Source organism: Giraffa tippelskirchi, chromosome Y, assembly GCF_054371585.1.
Source record: "Giraffa tippelskirchi isolate mGirTip1 chromosome Y, T2T-mGirTip1v1.2.pri, whole genome shotgun sequence".
Lineage (NCBI taxonomy): Eukaryota > Metazoa > Chordata > Mammalia > Artiodactyla > Giraffidae > Giraffa > Giraffa tippelskirchi.
The window spans coordinates 5,124,155-5,142,389 of NC_137290.1; the positions used below are offsets into that span (position 1 = coordinate 5,124,155).

The window sequence follows — 18,235 nt, forward strand, 5'->3', positions numbered from 1 at the left end:
ACCTTTGAAGGGGCGTGTTAATCCAGATGGGAAGTGGGTTAGCACCCCTGAGACAGCCTGGAACAGCATGGGTTTGAAATGCATGCGTCCACTCATCTGTGGATTTTTTTTTCCCCAAAATACTCCAGTATTACAGAATGGCTGGTTGGTTGAAAGCAGAGATGCAGAACATCAGAGACAGGCAGAAACCGTGGATACAGAGGCCGACTGAACTTGCGTGCATTTTCTCCACTGCTTAGACGATCAGCATCAGAACCCCTGTGCTGTTTAGGGTCCACTGTAAATGCTCCTCCTGAAGGTGAAATGCCCACAAACCTGGGTATACAGACCTCAGTGGATAGGGGAGGATGAGCCCCTTTTATCCACAGCTCTTTGCATTCTTTACCCAGATTCCTGAGATCACCACCTACGTAAGCCAGCTGCACAAAAGGTCTTGTTTGAGGTGTTCGAGAGGAACCCAGAATAAAGGCATGAGCAACCCACTCCAGGATTCTTGCCTGGAGAATCCCATGGACAGAGGAGCCTGGCGGGCTGCAGTCCACGGGGTTACAAACAGTCCGACATGACCCAACAACTAACACACACACAAACACACACACACACACACACAGAATGACTGTTTCTTTTCTTTCTTCCTTCCCTCTCTGCCTTCCTCCCTTTCTTTTTTATCCCTTCATTCCCTTCCTCCCTTTCTCCTTCTTTCCTTTTTTCTTCTCTCCCCCTCTCTGTGTGTATCTCTGTCTAATCTATTATTATGTAATCTATCATTTGATCTAGTCTCTCATCTACCATCAAGCATAAAGAGATACGGTGACTTCTAAAGAGTCATTTTCAAGGGATGTTTGTGTTTTAATGGCAACTTTGAATCTGGCTTCCCTGGTGACTCAGTGGTAAAAAAATAATCTGTGTGCAGTGTAGGAGACATGGGTTGGATTCTTGGGTGGGGAAGATCCCCTGGAGAAGGGAATGGCAGCTCACTCCAGTATTCTTGCCTGGAGAATATCACGGACACAGGAGCCCGCTGGGCTACAGTCCATGGGGTCGCAACGAGTCGGACGTGACTGAGCGACTAGCACTTTCACACTTACCGAAATCAGTAACAGCAAATGATTTTCTGTTCAATGATTCTTCTTTTGCTTACTACAGTTTATTGAGGGCTTAAGTGTTATGGACTGAATGTGTACCCCCAGACTCTTATCTCTGTGAGTCAGGAGGAGGGTCCCCATCAGAACCTGACCAGCCTGGTACTGTGAGAAGTAAACTCTTATTGTTTACAAGCTGCCCATTGCATGAGACTGTGTTGTAGCAGCTTGAGCTGTAACCCCAGAGTTCTCTGTCTTTGTAGAGAGATGACACGGTGATCGTAAGAGGAAAATCTGAGTAAGTTCAGGAATAGAAAGTAAATGAGAGAGGCCACTTAAAATATGTCTGATTAGAGATATTCCATGAGCTTCTTGTTGAAAGAAATGACGCAAGTCAAGCAGGATGATCTAACGGGTCATCTCGGGCTTCCCCGGTGGTCTGGTGGATAAGAATCTGCCTGCCAATGCAGGGGACACGTGTTCCCATCCCTGGTCCTGAAAGATCCCACATGCCAAGGGGCGCATAAGCCCTGGAGCCACAACTCCTGGATCTCACGCCCTCTAGAGCCTGTGCTTGGCAACAAGAGAAGCCGCCTCAATGAGAAGCCCGCACACCACAACTAGTAGCCCCCGCTCGCCGCAACTAGAGAAGCCCCTGTCCAGCAACAGAGACCCAGGCACGGCCCACAAGAAAGAGATCAACTTAAATAAAGTGCCCTCTGCACCTCACCTCACCTGGAAATCTGATCACCGGCCTGAGTGAGGTACAAACTCTTCCACATCTCCTTAATCAAAAACACAATGCCGCATTGTTTTCGTAACAACAGCGTGCTGTGACTTTCCTTGCTGCTGCCTTTTCCAGTCTTCCATATTCATGAGATAACTTTTCTTTCTTGATTCTTCTTCTGATGACGAGCTGCCTGTTACATTTCGTATAAATGTGGCCGCTCAGCCAAGGCCAGCTCCAGTTAGGTCATCCTTGGCATCTCCCTCTGCCGAGGGCTACGTCTCCAAGCTCATCAGAGAACGGCGTCCGGTTCCATAGGATGAGCGCGCGTTCCTGACTTGGTGTTGGCCTGAGCTTTGTCCCTTCCACTTAAGGGTGATTCAACAAGCGGCTCTGGTGCATGACATCATTGAGCAGAAGTCACGTCCAAACGCTGGCCAGCAAGCCTCCTGGGAAGGAGATGGATGGAAAAAAGACTTTAGATTTGGAAATGGTTCCGCTGCACAAGTATTGCATCAAACCACTTATTCAACCTACCCCTGACAGTCTTTGAAAGAGATTCACTCGAGAAGGTTATAATCAGCTGTGGGCCGCAGTGTGTAACACACTCTCTCAATTGGTGTGGACAGACACTAAGCAGAAGAAACGCCAGAGGCTGGCAGAGTTTAAACATAAGTGAGTCGATGTGTTTATGTGATTCGTTGGATAATACGATACAACAGATGATTTCCAAATCCTGACTTTTAAACTCTGTCCATATGTGTGGGCAGTTAGGTACATCCAATATTTCAAGCAACCCTTCACTGACTCTTCTTGTAAAGTAAAACGTCACTGTGCGAAGTAAATTATCCATCTCTCTCTCTCAATAAACTTTGGTTTTGTTCGCCTGTGTTTAGTTGTCTCGAGGAAGAGCCGCTTCAAAAATTAGCTTGATTTTATTAAGCTCGAAATTACTTCCCATGTTGGAAGGATCACAGCTTTCGTTTTTCTGTATATGGCAAAAAGGCGAAAATCTTTACTTGTGTGAAGAACTGTTATTTGAAAGACGATTACATTGATGCTATTAGATCAGTCATCCAAGGAATGTAACCTGCAGATGCTCCCTCGCAAGCCCTCGCTACGGGCCCGCTGTCACGCGTCCAGTTGGGACACGTGCACATGGATTTGTTTACATTTGCACACGATGTTATCTGTGCAGATATCCTTGGTGATTGGCAGTGATCTCATACATGCTCAGAACTTTTCTGCACAGAGTGTAACACTCATGTTGGAATTAGACTCCCGGAGATATTGCCAAACAGCATGGGTTACAAGCCCTGTCTGCTGGTCACCAACAGTGTGCAGAACTCACATGCTTGATTTATTCAAACCAAAAGATGGGAAGACGCCTGAACTGCCCAGCTGGCACAAATTATACTTGGAGCAACATCTCTCTCCCGCTCATCCAAACAAAATAGGCTAACAGCTCATTCATTCATTCTTTTATTGTGTCCATCAAGATCTAGTCTAGTACCGGACTCACTGGAGAACACCCTTCACGGTTGTCTTGAGATTTGTAGGTTGCTGAATTTTCTTCATTCTGTCCTTTTCCGAATCTCTTTAGGACTCTGCCTGAAGTTGTTCTCTTGAGTTCAACATTTCACTGTTCTTGTTTAGGACTTAAATCCCGTGGTTTCATTGGGGGCTCACAGCTTCTCTAAGACTTTTGGCACTGATTTCAAATAGCATAAAATCAGTTGGTTTTCAAAAACAAGCGTTTGTTGTTGTTTGTACAGTCGCTAAGTCATGTCCGACTCTTTGCGACCCTGTGGACTACAGCAGGCCAGCCTCCTCTGTCCTTCACCATCTCCCGGAGTTTGCTCAGATTCGTGTCCATTGAGTTGATGGTGCTATCTGACCATCTGATCCTCTGTCGTCCCCTTCTCCTCCTGCCTTCCATCTTTCCCAGCACCAGGGTCTTTTCCAGTGAGTCAGCTCTTCACATCAGGTAGCCAAAGTATTGGAGTTTCAGCTTCAGCATCAGTCCTTCCAATGAATATTCAGGACTGATCTCCTTTAGGATGGACTGGCTCCATCTCCTTGCAGCCCAAGGGACTCTCAAGAGTCTTCTCCAGCACCACAGTTCAAAAGCATCCGTTATTTGGCACTCAGCCTTCTTTATAGGCATAGGTACATACATATTCTGTCTAAGTCTTCCCCATCAATTTACATCTATGTCTGTATGCTTGTATCTTTGCTCAAAGAAATACTGGGTCACTTGTGTTTGAATACCTTCAAATGGCTTTATTGTAAGTGTAACTTAATTACATTATCGTCACTAAATATCCTGGTAAGGCTCAATTCAGTGGATTGAGCCTAGGATCACCAGACATAGCCTTGACGCACTCACATTGCATGGCTTTTATAGTGTCTACATTTTGTGCAAATGTGGACTTGCCAGAGTTATAAAAAAGAAAAACCACACCTCTCTCCCCTGCTTCATTCACGCTTTTGGGAACTTGCCATCACATATAGGGCAAACCTCAGGTGGCTTTGGGCTTCTCTTGTGGCTTAGACGGTGAAGAATGTGCCTACAATACAGGATACCTGGGTTCAATCCCTGGGTTGGCAAGGTCCCCTGGAGAAGAATAGATACCCCCAGTGTTCTTGCCTGGAGAATTCCATGGACAGAGGAGCCTGGCGGGCTGCAGTCCGTACGTAGGGTTGCAAAGAGTCGGACACGACTGAGCGACTAAGACTTCACGTCAGGCGTGTTGGTGTTGTGTGAGTTTGGAGAATCAGGAAAGCCTGTTGTGTGGTTTTGCTTCTTCACCAGCCCTGTTCCCATCTTGGCCCCCGTTCCTATGTCTCATATCGGTTTCACCCGAAGAATCCCAAGTACTAGATGGAAATACCATCCACCGGAAGGCTCCTGGGATGTGTTATTCAGGTTATTTCCCGTCTGTGGAATCCTATTCCTATTCTTTTCTTGGCGAGACCCTACGAAACACAGACGCCCAGTTCCCTGACCCTGTCTAGGAGCCTCTGAGCCAAGTCATTCTCCCCTCTGATTTCCCGGAGTATCTCATTCATTGACACATCAGTGTGTCTGTTCCTCCTTATTAACAGCTGTTTACAGCAGGGCCAGAATTTCAGGTAGACTTACACCTTGGGGTCTGTGTCTGCAGTTCTGTTGTTGTTCAGTTGCTCAGTCATGTCGGACTCTTGCAACCCCATGGACTGTAGCCCGCCAGGCTCCTCTGTCCATGGGATTTCCTAGGCAAGAATCCTGGAGTGGGTTGATGTTTCCTCCTTCAAGGAATCTTCCCCACCCAGGGGTTGAACCCACGTCTCCTGTATTGGCCGGCAGGTTCTTTACCGTGGAGCCACCAGGCTGTGTTTCCATTGCTTTTGTGTCAAATCAGCTGAATGGTATGATTTATTGGATCGTCCAGCTGCAAACAGTACAAACTGGAAGAGGAGACATTGCTACGGTGTTGACTTCTCATGTGGAAGTTTGCCTGCCATGAAATAAGGCCCAAATAGATCGTAATCAAATGTTAGCGTTGTCATACTTTAACTTCAATTAACCCTGTATATTGCACTGTGTTATGCAATTGAACTGTAATGAAATCCAAAAAAGGTACATGCTGTATTATAGCTTCAGGTTTTTTAAAATACAAATGTATATGAAGTTATAACTATACCCACGGGCAGGGCTCTTGCATGAATTATGGGTCTTATCAACAACTGGCTGATCCAACAACTGGCATGATCTGAGGGACTCACGGAACAGTCTCCACAAAGAATACATTTTCCCCATGTAATGGGATCCCACCAACAGCTTTGATGCTTTCTGAGTACATACCTGGCTTCTTGTAAAATTCACCTCACCATCGTGACCTTATTAAACACAAAATCAAAAGCTGAAGGCATGGGGTGCCGTTCAGGACTTTTGGATGAAAGAATTTTTCACTTTGTTTTTTTAAAAATACTTTGGACTAAGTCCATGAACGGGCATACTGCACGGACGCTTAAAGCGGAGACCAGTGTTAGCAGAGGTGCTGGGGTTGGATTGGAAGGCCCCCTCCGTCATGAGCATGCAGGGTACGGGATGGGCAGGTGGCGGTCCTTGTGGGTGGCAGCCAGCATGGCAGCTCGCCCACACGCCTTTGAGTAGCTGTGGAGACGACTCTCTGCAACCCTATGCCTCCGTCATATACAGCATGGAAAACCACCAGCTGCAGACTCGTCTCTTGACTTTTACCTGCAGCAGAAAGAAAGTAAGGGAGTTGTCTAAGGCAGGCATTCCCAGAAAATGTCGTTTCTGGGAGTGGGAAAAAAAAAAATAAAGTCTCACTATGTTGGGTATAAAGCACAGAATAATACAGAAAGTAAACAGATACAGGGATATTCATGGTATTAGAATTTTTTTTTTTTTAACTCTCTAACTATCCCTTCCCCCATCCTTCCCCCTGGGAACCATTAGGTTATTACAGAGTATTGAGCAGAGTTCCCTGTGCTGGACAGCAGGTCCTTGTTGGTTTTCCATGTTACATACAGCAGTGTGTCCATGTCCATCCCAAACTCCCTGACTATCCCTTCCCCTATCCTTCCCCCTGGGAACCATAAGGTTATTACAGAGTATTGAGCAGAGTTCCCTGTGCTGTCCAGCAGGTCCTTGTTGGTTCTCCATGTTAAATACAGCAGTGTGTCCATGTCCATCCCAAATTCCCTAACTATCCCTTCCCTCATCCTTCCCCCTGGGAACCATAAGGTTATTACAGAGTATTGAGCAGAGTTCCCTGTGCTGTCCAGCAGGTCCTTGTTGGTTCTCCATGTTAAATACAGTGGTGTGTCCATGTCCATCCCAAACTCCCTGACTATCCCTTCCCCTATCCTTCCCCCTGGGAACCATAAGGTTATTACAGAGTATTGAGCAGAGTTCCCTGTGCTGTCCAGCAGGTCCTTGTTGGTTCTCCATGTTAAATACAGTGGTGTGTCCATGTGCATCCCAAACTCCCTGTCTCTCCCCACTACTGTTCCCCCAGTAAGTATGAGTTCATTCTCTATGTCTGTGAGTCTATTTCTGTTTCATAAACAAGTTCACTTATATCATTTCTTTTTAGATTGCCCAGATAACTGATGTCCTATGAATTTCACCTTGTCTGTCTAAACTACTTCAATCAGTATGACAATCTCTAGCTCCATCCATTTGCTGCAGATGGCATCATTTCCTTCTTTTTGATGGCTCAGTAATATTCCATTGTGTGTATAGGTACCACATCTTTATCCATTCGTCTGTCAGCGAACATTTAGGTTACATCCATGTCCTGGCTGTTGTGAATAGTTCTGCAGTGATCATTGGGGTGTGTGTATCCTTTTGAATCATTTTTTTTTTTTTCTGCTGGATATATGCCCAGGAGTGGGATTGGAAGACTATAGTCAATCATGGGGTGTTGATTAGGAAAAAAAAAAAGTTTCAGAAATCTCCTTGGAGGGTCACAGAGGAAAAAAACCTTTGCTGGATGATATGTAGCGGGGTGGGGGCAAGGCTTTATGGCAGAGAAGGGGAGGTACAGGGAGATGGCCACCTGCTAGGAGCAATTGGACTGATGGAGAAGCCAGAGAAAAGAAGGCAGTGTGCCTCCCTGTCTGCTAGGATAAGCCAGTGGAGCATGCAGTTCTGACCTAACGTAGCCCAAGACACTTTGTCTTTCTCTTGTTGTCTCCACGTGTAACCTTTTAAGGATCTTTCCCTAAACCTTGAAGACATCTTGACTGTGTCCTTTCACCTCCCACACATTTGCAGTTACGGAAACGAGTCCTCATTTTCGGGATGACGTCTTGTTTGTCTCGTATGGAAAGGTCCCGCCCGGTTTCGTGTCTGGGTGCTACCCTGAGTGTCTCTTCTTCCTGCAGGAACAGACGGAAGGGTGTGGGATTTCACTCTTCTCTCTGCCTACGTCTTTTCCCACTCGGCCTTTTGCAGGTGGGGAGCAGGGAAGAGAAAAATGATTTTATTTATTTATTCAGTGCTTTTGGTTTGGATAGAGACATTGAACTCTGTATTAAATAAGCTATTAGTTATGACGGGGGAAAACGCCACCATTTCGATATATAAAATTCTTCGTTCGCTCTTTTTTAATGATTTAGGCCGACTGACCTCACTATGAATTTTCAAGTCCTGTTTTTAGGATCCTTCCTTTCGTTACCCGGGGGCCTTTCAGCCCATGGGGGGCCTATAGATTCTACACTACTGTAATAAAACCGTTCAACTAGAGCCCAGCCAAGTAAACTTCTTTTAAAAATTATTCGGTCTGACACATGCATGCATGCATGCTAAGTCGCTTCAGTCGTGTCCGACTCTGTGCGACCCCATGGACAGCAGCCCACCAGGCTCCTCCATCCACGGAATTCTCTAGGCAAGAAAACTGGAGTGGGTTGCCATTTCCTTCTCTGACACACAGGGTATATGTCTTCCTCGGGGAAAATAAAAGTGTTCTGTGTTGTGTCGTGCAAAGGAAGTTAGGGCTCCATTCTAAACTAACCCACCCTGCTCTACCGGGCGTGGGAAGGTCGGGTTTGGAGTCTCTGATCTTGGAACTCCGGTTCCATAGCTATCCCTTCCAGCCAGCCCTTCCTTAAGAGCCAAGCTCCTCTCAGCCGGAGTCTCGGGTCTCTTCTGAGCCCTCTGCCCCAGCAGTACCCGATGTAACCCTCCAGGGTGTTACACAAAACCTGCCTTCACAGGAGCCCGCCCTCTGCAAGCCAACACTTATCTGCCGCTTGCCAAGCAGCCGTTAAGCTTCTCCACAGAGGGTGTTTGTGTTTACTCCTGGCTTCTTCCAAAAAGCCACTGTGTCCCCAGGTTGGCAGCAGTACCACTGAGAGCCCCAGATGGGCACCTCTGATTGCAGACAGAGGACATCTGAGCGCCACTGTAGGCATGCGGTCAGGGAGGGGACTGGACACGGCCCCCCTGGGGGTCCTCACATCCCACCACGGACTGGAGCTCTTTCTTTGGGGGAGCACTTGCTCCCAGAGGCACCGTTTGGGTCATCTTGTGGCTCAGCTGGTAAAGAATCCGCCTGCAACGCGGGAGACCTGGGTTTGACCCCTGGAGTGGGAAGATCCCCTGGAGAAGGGAATGGCTACCCACTGCAGGATTCTGGCCTGGAGAAGCCCGTGGACTGTATAGTCCCTGGGGTCGCAGAGAGTCGGACACGACAGAGCGACTTTCACTTTCCTTCTGTACCCCTTGAATGTTTTATTTCTTAACGTGACTCGAATGATTGCTTTTGTTGATTCCATAGGGTACGGTTTTCTTCTGTGCAGAAGGTTGCTTGTTTGTTTTGAAAGACAGAAGCTTTTTTTTTTTTTGTAGCCTGAAAGACTCCAGAAAAAATAATGGGTTGTACTCGGTCTGTTGTTCAGATCTCCTCACTGTAGAATAAAAGAGGCTTGAGTTCAAGATTGTAGCTTTTTAAAACAAAGCGAGGCTTCCGCTACAGATTTGGCTCTCTACAATGAAACTGTGTTGTGGTTCTCTTAGATCGGAGATTTCTTTCTCTGCTGTGGAGACAGCTGGTTATCCCGGAGACAAAACAGTCTTTGGTTCTGATGGACCGTGTCGAGAACTGGTGTAGAATCCTTGTACACTGTGTGAGTAACTCTCATCCACTGCGTAATCCATCCCACCATCAAGGTGGAGAAATCACCCTCACATCTGTTTCTTCATCTCTTGATTGCAACACAACTGACACCATCTGAAGTGTTCCGTAAGCTTAATCCAGTTGACACCTTCCTGGGGACTCAGTCCATGAATTAGCAGGATGGTTTTCAGAGTTGTAGGAGCATAGGCCTTTCCCTGGCAGCTCAGCTGGTAAAGAATCCACCTGCAATGCAGGAGACCTGGATTTGATTCCTGGGTCAGGAAGATACCCTGGAGAAGGGATAGCCTACCCACTCCAGTCTTCTTGGGCTTCCCTGGTGGCTCAGCTGGTAAAGAGTCCACCTGCAATGAAGGAGACCTGGGTTCCATCCCTGGGCTGGAGAGATCCCCTTGGAGAAGGGAAAGGCTATCCACTCCAGTATTCGGGCCTGGAGAATTCCATGGACTGTGTAGCCCATGGGGTCGCCAAGAGTCAGACACGACTGAGCAACTTTCACTTTCAGGCCTTTCCCAGTGAGACCCGAATCCACAAAGGGAGCCTGTGATCTCACTGGGAGAGGGGCTGGGGTAATAAGATGACACATGTATGCCCTTTCTTTCTTCTCAGTGACTTGTTCCATAGGAAACTCCGTTCTGTATTTCTGCCAGTAAAGACAGACTGCAAAAAAAAAACTCTTGCTGTTCAGAAGGTAGAAATGAATTGTTACAGACGGAAAAAAGAAAAAAACGAGACATTTTCTTTAGGGAAAAAGACGTTTTACTTGCAAATAAAAAGTGATTCTCCTTTTGCTAATGAAAAAGAAAAAGTAGACACAACAACCAAACTGCCACCGTCCACCTCACTCGCCCTCGGGCAACACCTCCCAGGGCTGTGATCATGGTGGACACACAGCCAAAGAGCTGTCTGTGATTACAGCAGGAAGGAGGGCTTAGCGGACCCTCAGCATTCTCCTCAAGAGTCCCCACGAATCACATCCGGTTTCTCTAAGATCATGATGTGGGAGAGGCCACGCTCGGACAGACCCGATCGACCGCATGGTGGACAGGATTGACTCGCTGCAGCTTGAATGCGTCCTTAAATGCACACATTAAATTAGACAGACGCTGCCTGAAACTGTTCTCATTAGCAACCTGCCTGGCTTGCCTGTTGATGGGTTGTAGGGGTTATCTAAGTTTCATTGAACTGTTTATTTCTTTAATGAGGTGTGTGTGTGTGTGTGTGTATATTTACCGTTATTCGATTTTTTAATCCCTCCGGTGTTATGGCAGAGGGTATTGCCTTGTTGGATGGCATCAACGACTCGATGGACGTGAGTTTGAGCAAGGTCTGGGAGTTGGTGATGGACAGGGAAGCCTGGCGTGCTGCAGTCCTTGGGGTCGCAAACAGTCAGACACGACTGAGCGAGTGAACTGAACTGATTGCCTCTGTATTGCAAATCGTTCCCATTGGCAGATTCTCTGCTAATTAGCCGGTCATCTTCCAGGGGCACTGTTCAAAGAGACACATCTCCATTTGAAGGGAAAAAAAGCTCTTCAGGGACTCTTCATCAGAGACTAAGAAAACAAGAGATAATAAAGTAAAAAACAAGAACAAACAAAAAAAACGAGATGTAAACTAGTGCTGAGGCTTTGTCCTGTTCCTGTTTTGCAGGTATTCTGGCTCCAACAGGGTCTTCCTCCCCCCAGCTCTCTGGAAAATTTCACATTCTTGGCACCTCCTCTTCTGACAAGGGTGTCTTGTGTCTTTCAGTCCAGTTGGAGAGCCTGGCAGGCAAACAGCGCAGGCTATTCAGTCCTGGAGCGGCTTTACACATGCATGGCCGAAGCCAAGGCCAAAGCGTCTTCATCGTCCCAGACACGCTGGTTCACAGGCAGCCTGGCGAGTTCAGATGCAGCGATCGAGTCTGCAAAAGGTAGGATCTGGACACGTGTTTCCCATCAGTACGTCCACCCCTGCTCACACCGCTACCTCTCTATTGCCGTTCCGTCATCCAGATGGATGTTTCATAGGAGGATGTGTTCTTTGGTCCATCTGGAGCTCTTCCAGTGGGCCAGCGGTGGCGTCACCCGCCCGGGTGGTCCCTCTGGGTTTTGGCTGGAGCCAGGGCCACTGCCAAGCTTGACACAGACCCTCTTTGCCGACTCCCAGGCTCCGCAGGAGGCCTCCCTGGACTGGCACACCCCCCTACCCCTCCAATTGCAGAAGAAACTCTGGAACTCTGCTGTGATGGCTGGCCAGAGATTTCTGAATAGCTGTTACGCCCTGAGTGATGGTCCATCTTCACAAGAGTTCTTTGAGACTATGGTTAAAGGTGCCAGAGAGATGCCCCTTTCAGTGGCCACGTAGATCAAGGCCATGCAGATGACGCTGATTTGAGGTGTATCGTGGGGACCGGCAACAACCTGGAGTAGAAAAATGTGGGTGCTGAGGCCGAGTGAATTAGGAATAACAGGTGGGTTCTGATCCCTGCATTGGGGAAGATCCCCTGGAGAAGGCATAGGCTACCCACTCCAGTATTCTTGGGCTTCGCTGGTGGCTCAGTGGGTAAAGAATTTGCTTGCAATGTGGGTGACCTGGGTTCGATCCCTGGGTTGGGAAGATCTACTGGAGAAGGGAAAGGATGCCCACTCCAGTCTTCTGGCCTGGAGAATTCCATGGATTGTATAGTCCGTGGGGTTGCAAAGGGTCGGACACGACTGAGCGACTTTCTGTTTCACGTCCACTTTGCGTCCAGGAGGCAGGTGCTATGCCAGGCACAGGGTTGTCTTCTGGGCCTCGATGCTCAGATAAGAGGAGCCCTGGGGGTCTGCTTTTTAAAAAAATTTTTTTTGGCTGCGTCGTGTAGCATATGGGATCTCAGTTCCCTGACAACAGCTCGAACTCGCATCCCCTGCATTGGAAGCACAGAGTCTCAACCACTGGATGGCCAGGGAATGCCCCCAGAATCCCCCAGGGCTGCTTTTACAAGAACTGAGTGCTCATCCGGCCTCCATTGCCCAAAGTCGAGAAAACAAAAGTCACATCTAAAGTCTGACCCACACTCAGTAGTCTCTCCTTTCCCAGCCTATTTGTGAACGTGAAAGTCACTTAGTCACAGCCCACTCTTTGTGACCCCATGGACTATATAGTCCATGGAATTCTCTGGGCCAGAATAGTGGGGTGGTAGCCTTTCTCTTCTCCAGGGGACCTTCCCAACCCAGGGATGGAACCCAGGTCTCCCACATTGCATGCAGATTCTTTACCAGCTAAGCCACAAGGGAAGCCCATAAATCCTCACTGAGAAATCCTCAGCTAAACTTTGGTGAATGTTATATAGAACCCATGTAGCTGATCCACGCAGAAGCACACTGACTCATGATGTCATCTGCTGTGTTCACGTTTCCCTGAGATGACACCTGTGGTTAGAACTATGGATACAGTGATTTGCTTTTTGTTGAGTTATCTGCATAAGGGATGAAAAATAGCTGCCATGTGGCAAGGACGTCCAGTGCTCAGGCCTAGGTGTACTTCTGCTTTTTTTTTTTTTTTCCTTAATATTTATTCATTCTGCTACACCAGGTCTTAGTTACAGCCCGCGGAGTCTTTGGTCTTCACTGTGGCTTGCGAACTCTTAGTTTGGCATGTAGGGTCTAGTTCCCCGACCAGGGATGGATTCTGGCCCAACTGCATTGGGAGCACGGAGTCTTAGCCACTGGACCACAGAGGACTTCCTTAGTTCTGCCTGTTTGATTCCTGTCAACAAAACCAAAAGAACAAGACGCAGTTCCTAGCCAACATCTGAGTTTTTCATGGCACCAAAATCCATGTGCTATACCTGCTCTGCAAGGCTCAGTGCAGTTTCCTATAAAGAGTCAGGAAGGCAGTACATCAGGCCTTGTGACCTGTAGGGTCCTGGTTTCAACCACTCAACTCTGCTGGGCTAACAAGTAAGCATTCAGAGATCTGTGACATGTAAGCAGATGCGTGCGCCTGTGTTACAATAAAACTTTATTTATAACACTAGGTGGGATTCCATGTATCCCTAATGGATAACCCCATGCTTATCCATTCCCTACATGATATCATAACATTTCTCCAACAAAACACACATTTTTGTTCCCTTTGGATCTGTCCATAATTTCCATCTTTGCATCATGCTGCTATGTGGAGACGGAGAAGGCAATGGCACCCCACTCCAGTATTCTTGCCTGGAGAGTCCCAGAGACGGCGGAGCCTGGTGGGCGGCCGTCTATGGGGTCGCACAGAGTCGGACATGACTGAAGCGACTTAGCAGCAGCAGCAGCAGCAGCAGCTATGTGGAGAGTGGGTCTTACCCCCCAGCCCCCCATTGATGTTCTTTATAAATCCCCAAATATGAAGCTACCTTTAAAAGTTTCTGCTGTCAGCATCCTTCATGGAAAGGTTAGTCTTTTTTCCTTAACTAGAGGATAATTTCTTTACAGTGTTTTGTTGGTCTCTGCTGTACAACAAGCTGAATCAGCCGTCTTATGTCAGAAGTGTATCATCCTATTCCAAATTGCCTCTTAAATAGACTGTGTTGTGGTTTTATTCGGGAAAGGGGGCCTGCAGGTGTGGTTCTGGGAGAGATCAGAGAACTGGAGAGCTCCTGAAAATATGTGTTTATTGCAAACGCAGGGTGAGCTAGTTAGTCATGTCCAGGACTCAGAACAGAAAGAGTCTACTGTTGAAGCAAAGATTCCGACAGGAAAAGATGAAAGAGGTTTTGTGTCTGTAGCAACTGAGAAAGAGAGAAGCCGTCAGTCTTGTCTGCAGCTATCGTGATGGAAAGTATGAGGTACGCAGCTCCTTTTGATGTGAATAAACACAATTTTGTAGATTTCCGTAGTTCAGGGAGGTGTTTGGATCAGCCCGTTTTCTGCTCATAGGTTGTGCATGTGGAGATTCAAGCTTTTGCAGCAGGGTAAACCTCCTCCTCCTCCACAGTGACAGGAAGTGGCCGACAAGGCTCAGTGTGAACCGTGTTTGTCTGTGTATCAGCGTTGTGTCTCCTCCAAGGGCAGGGGAATTGTTCTTCTGCTCGATGATGCTGTAGACAGCTACGATTAAACACGAGGAGACCTCATTCTGCAAATCAGATTTAGATTTGAAATCAGAAAGCCCAGGGAGAACTAGTCCCATTACCATTTGTGTCCAAAGGTGGAATGTCTTACTGGGTTCCTGATTTTTCCTTCAGTTGATCTCTCCTGCTGCTGCTGCTAAGTCGCTTCAGTCGTGTCCAACTCTGTGCGACCCCATAGACGGCAGCCCACCAGGCTCTGCCGTTCCTGGGATTCTCCAGGCACAGGCGTGGGGTGCCATTGCCTTCTCCCTGATCTCTCCTAATTGGTATCAAATAACGTTGTTATTTCTTTCAGTCTATTCATTTTGCTTAACGCCCACTGCTGAGAACCAAGTGCTCTCTGTGGCAGCGGTAGGTAACCTTTTTGACATCAAGGACTGGTTATGTGGAAGACTGTTTTTTCACAGGCCGAGGAGAGGAAGATGGTTTTGGGGTGGTTGAAGCACATTGCATTTATTGTGCATTTTATCTGTATTATCATCACATCAGCTCCACCTCAGATCATCAGGCATTAGATCTCGGAGGCTGGGGACCCCTGCTCTATGGCCTACAAACACCTGTTCATTAAATTCAGTTGGGCCGCAGTGACTCTCGCTGCTGTTGTTCAGTCACTTAAGTTGTGTCCAACGCTTTGCAACCCCATGGACAGCAGCTCACCAGGTTCCTCTGTCCTTCACCATCTCCCGGAGTTTGTTCAAACTCATGTCCATTGAGTCAGTGATGCCATCCAGCCATCTTATCTTCTGTCCCCCGCTTCTCCTCCCCTGGATATGCCATGAATTACCATTAGGCACGGGACCCTGACACCTCTTGCTTTGGTTTTTGACGCCGAAAGCTCGGCCTCTGAGTGCCGGTGCCAAATCAAATCGTAGAGACAAGAGTTGTGGGTGAAGTGGAGGAGAAGAGCTTTATTGCTTTGTCAAGTAAAGGGGGTACACAATGAGCTCCTGCCCTCAAAACTGTGGTGTCCCAACCCGGAGGGTTTGGTGAGGAGTTTGACAGCAGTGGTTCAAACACAAGCATACACACAAGGGTGGGGTTGCTGATAAGGTTGGAGTGTCTTGCGCCTCTGTTAGTCAGTTCAGTTCAGTTCAGTCGCTCAGTCGTCTCCGACTCTTTGTGACCCCGTGGACTGCAGCTCACCAGGCCTCCCTGTCCATCACAAACTCCCAGAGCTTGCTCAGACTCATATCCATTGAGTCGGTGATGTCATCCAACCATCTCATCCTCTGTCGTCCCCTTCTCCTCCCGCCTTCCATGTTTCCCAGCATCAGGGTCTTTTCCAGTGAGTCGGTTCTTTGCATCAGGTGGCCAAAGGATTGGAGTTTTAGCTTCAGCATCAGTCCTTCCAATGAATATTCAGGACTGATTTCCTTTAGGGTGGACTGGTTGGATCTCCTTGCAGTCCAAGGGACTCTCACGAGTCTTCTCCAACACCATAGTTGAAAAGCATCAATTCTTCGGTGCTCAGCTTTCTTTATGGTCCAACTCTCACATCCATACATGACTACTGGAAAAAACCATAGCTTTGACTAGACAGACCTTTGTTGGACCTTTCTTGAGCTTGTGTGCCTTTCTTTAATCTGACCTCAAGCAGTCTCCTGATCTTGTGTGAACAGTGCTTCATCTTCCATTTGTCCAGTTCAGCTCTGTAAAGAGCTCAGAGATACTGTTGTGTCTTAAGGACCCTGCCCCAAGGTCCTGTTTGTTTCCTGGTGGCTCCTTGCTGGTCTCCGAATCTCCTCCCTTCCCTGACTTGCAACTGTTTGAATCTGCCCATTGGAACTCAGGGAAATTCTTGGAGGCTGATCAGAAAGAGTCCCCAGGGTCCTTCTCGGGTTCATTGCCATCCTGTGCCATTTCTCATTTAGTAAACATTTTAGAGCACTTACTTATCATCAAGTCAAAGTGAAAGTCGCTCAGTCCTGTCTGATTCTGCGACCCCATGGACTGTACAGTCTGTGGAATTCTCCAGGCCAGAATCCTGGAATGGGTAGGCTATTCCTTCTCCAGGGGATCTTCCCAACCCAGGGATAGAGCCCAGATCTCCCAAGTTGCAGGAGGACTCTTTACCAGTTGAGCCACCAGGGAAGCCCAAGAATCCTGGAGTGGGTAGACTTTCCCTTCTCTGGGGGATCTTCCCGACCCCGGGATCGAACCCAGGTCTCCCACATTGCAGGCAGATTCTTTACCAGCTGAGCCACCAGGGAAACCCATTCATCATCAAAGATCATATTAAATATTTTTAACCAATAAACCATAAGAGTATCTAAAGTATTCAAATTTTCTTTAGCCATTAAGATAAAATTCATTGAAAAAGTTTTCCATGAAAATGAAAGATTGTAAAAAGATGTGAGCTTGTACATTCAGGTCTGATTCTCTGTTGAGAAAGTACGACCCCTAAGGTTCATTTCTGTTCTGTTTTCCTTTTACCAGCCTCCGGGCGAAAAATACAATGGGTTCAACAAAGCCCAGCGTAATGCTAAATGAATTTCATGTTTTGGGAATCTTAGTCTGAAAGAGAAATTTAAGCGGAACCTTTGAGGGTAAAACACTTCGACTCTGATAAACCAAAAGCAGTTGATGAACCGTCATGATAGAAGAGACAATTTGAAATTCTGTCAAAGTCAATGAATTTCTGTATAGAAATTCTCACATAGCACGTTTCAAGTGCTCCGGGGGTAAAAAGTCAGCATCCTTGCTAGAAAAAGCAATGATGTCCATCTACACATAGCCATCAGAACTTCCAGGCGGGGAAAAAAAAACACTTAAAAAGCGTTTTCCTGCTTAAACATGAAGCTTATTCTTAAGAACTTGGAGGTATTTCCTAGAAATGATTTCTCTCTGAAACCTTTGTGAATTATTACCAAGATCAAAAGCCGATGTGACCCCTTCTCTCTTTACATAAGAGAAGACATTCATTATTGTTAAAGCAGTATTTTTTTAAAAAAAAATAGAATATAGGGAACAGACGTGTTAATAATAGGCACTTTTTCAAATTTTTTTTTTTTTACAGTCTTATGAGTAAAGTAAAGTTTCTAGATCTTTTTAGGTAGTAGAAGGGCACAATATCAACTTTTTTTTTTTTTTTTTTTTTTTTTACTGAAATGTCTCAGAACCTTCTTCCTTCCTTTGTTTTTTACCATTATCAAAACTCTATCAAAGATGTTTAAACAGCTAAAACTAAAAGATTAAAGGAAACAGAAAAAATAGCAAATTGATCTTTCACAGCAATACGTATAAATGAGTCCTCACCACAAGAAAAATAATTTGTAACTATGTGCTGATTAATATTAATTAGACTTATGGTGGTGATCTTTTTTTGCAATATGTACAAATAGCAAATCATGTTGTGCACCTGAAATGAATATAATGTCATATTTCAACTAAAATTAAATATAAATGAGATAAATTTATCTGCCCATTAAAAACAAAAGATTATCACACTTAAATACACACACACACACAACTTAGAAAGATTATAGCGAGTAGAAATTGTAACCACCATCATATTCCATCACCAACAATAAAATGGGAAATCAAAGACAAAAAATATTATAGAAAGTAAAAAAAAAAAACACTGAAAATTTTAAGTAAAATATATTACAATCCATGTCTTAACTGTTGAGTGAAAGAAAAAACAAAAACCCAAAATGCAGAATTTATCTAGAAAAAATTAGTTGTAGCTAGG

The 18,235-nt window shown here is 46.4% G+C and overlaps 1 long non-coding RNA gene across 2 annotated transcripts in view; it reads left to right on the forward strand.

The window, feature by feature from the left end:
• Positions 1–18,235, forward strand: part of LOC145537829 (uncharacterized) — a 443,496-nt gene that overhangs the window by 253,371 nt on the left and 171,890 nt on the right. For both annotated transcript variants that reach the window (XR_014076444.1, XR_014076445.1), the window contains one exon: positions 11,214–11,376. This is a non-coding gene — a long non-coding RNA (uncharacterized LOC145537829). The remainder of the gene's footprint in view (positions 1–11,213; positions 11,377–18,235) is intronic.